Source organism: Cucurbita pepo, unplaced genomic scaffold, assembly GCF_002806865.2.
Source record: "Cucurbita pepo subsp. pepo cultivar mu-cu-16 unplaced genomic scaffold, ASM280686v2 Cp4.1_scaffold000553, whole genome shotgun sequence".
NCBI classification, from domain to species: Eukaryota; Viridiplantae; Streptophyta; class Magnoliopsida; order Cucurbitales; family Cucurbitaceae; genus Cucurbita; species Cucurbita pepo.
This window is the reverse complement of record NW_019646781.1, coordinates 9,486-11,823: the sequence shown is the minus strand read 5'-3', so window position 1 is coordinate 11,823 and position 2,338 is coordinate 9,486.

The window sequence follows — 2,338 nt, the reverse complement described above, 5'->3', positions numbered from 1 at the left end:
AAAAAAAAAATTAACCATTTGGAATATAATTTTTCAAAAGTACAATCCTAATTAAATGTTGGAAAATAAGTAGAAACATGTTTTATGAACCTATTTGGTAGTTCTTAACGTGTGAAGCCTTGTTTGAGTCACATACCGACTCTGCTGTGGATCGGACCTATGATCTCTGATNATATAATTTTTCAAAAGTACAATCCTAATTAAATGTTGGAAAATAAGTAGAAACATGTTTTATGAACCTATTTGGTAGTTCTTAATGTGTGAAGCCTTGTTTGAGTCACATACCGACTCTGCTGTGGATCGGACCCATGATCTCTGATTTTTTATAGACCAACTTCTTATCCATTGGGCTATGGAGTCATCACTACATATATATTTTTTTATTTATTCTCCAACAATTTTTAAATTGTTTTTTTAATCATTTGAAATATATGAAAACATGCTAAAAGACATTTCAATAAAATCATTCTTGAGATACTCCTTTCACTAAAATTGTTAATGGCTTGTTACCTGATACACACAACGTGTAACCTTTACAACAAAAATAATTTTCAACAATCATCTCATCTAGACCTCTAAATGTTGCTCACAATCCTTGGGTGTTCGATGTACTTGAACATTCTGACCTAAGTGAACTTGTAAACCGTTATAGTTGTGGCACCCTTTGTTAGAATCGCATAACAAGGCACACACTTGATCAAGATGAACTAAAAAAAATAGTAGAGAGAACAATACGAGGAATATTGGCTAAAGGATTTTATATTGATGCATTTAAATATGTAAACAAGAGATAATACAGAAAATGGAAATGCACTGGGATATATATATGTTTTCCGTCTATACATATATTTAACATATATAAGCATCTACTATATATAAATATCTAATAAATATATCTTTACCAGCTTTTTACTATAAATAGAAAGTAGGCTCTATATCCCAACAATTGTTACACTCAGAGAGTGATCGGTAAATTCTGCTTTTTACTATAAATAGAAAGTAAGCTCTATATCCCAACAATTGTTACACTTAGAGAGTGATCGGGAAACAAAAGAATTTCATTCTGAAACGACTATCACCATCTTCATTGCACCATAACAAGAAGCAGCCGCGCATGCGGCCGGTGTCTCTCGAAGTTTGTTTCTTTTCTGTTGGACAAAATTTAAAGAAGCTCTGCTCTGATATAAAATTCTTATCTTTTCTATTAGACAAAATTTAGAGGAGCTAAAGGAGCTCACTGCCCTCTGATATTTCCTTCTATTGTTAAATACTATTTAACAAATCTTTCTTCAATCTCCCTCCCTTCTCTCTCATTTTTTTTTTTTCATTTTGTAAATAGGTTTTTCAATTGTGTAAACAAATATTACTGGCCAATTTTAAGTACAGGCTATTGTCTTTTAGTTTATAGATCTGCCACCTAAAATTTTATTGAATCTAACCTTATAACATTATTTCTTATAACAAAAATCTAATAATTGTATATGAGATCTGATTATTACAGTCCACGGTAAGATAGGGAAGAAGATTTCATCCTAAATTAATTTCTTATAACCATAACTAAATTAATTTCTTATAATTTCTTATAACCATAATATAAAGGAAAAGGAAATCTGAGATAGGATTTTACAGTAATAACTGACAATCTGAATCTGCAATCTGTTGAAAGCCATTTTACTTCTTCTCAAATCTGACCATCATTGTTTTTTTTGTTTCTTTTGTTTTTTTTTTTATTTAAATTTAAAATTTAATTAATTTATTTATTTATTTATTATTATTATTATTTTAACTATTTTTTTTGTTTATAATTTTTTTTATTTCTTTATTTCTTTATTTATTTTTGGGGCTATTACAGTATGACAATTTTGTAACATCACAGTTTCATCTTTACTTAAATCACAGAGGAAGTGGAAACGATCATCAATGTGTTTGGTTCGACCGTGCAAGACTGAATTTCCTGTCGGCTTAATAGTGGAACATGGATAGTGGAAATATCGCATTCATCAAGATCAGTCATATCAAATGCCTTCATCGTGCATTCCTTACAAGAACTCAACAAAGCCTCATCGTTTCCAGTAAATATGAGGTCCTCTACATAAACACATACAAGTAAGAAAGTACCTTGTAATGACTTCTTGAAAAACGGAGTATGTTCATAAGGACACTTTTCAAAACGGTTGTACGACGCACGTGGTGGCGTTGAAGGAACTCTCATTGGTGGGATCTCGAAGGATTCAAATGGCGTGGGTGGGCGCCTCCACTCAGGAAGAGGTCCGTCGACAAGCAGAATCTGAAGCAAAGGGTCTGCTTTCATAACTACTTCCAAGAGCTTGCCTTTTTC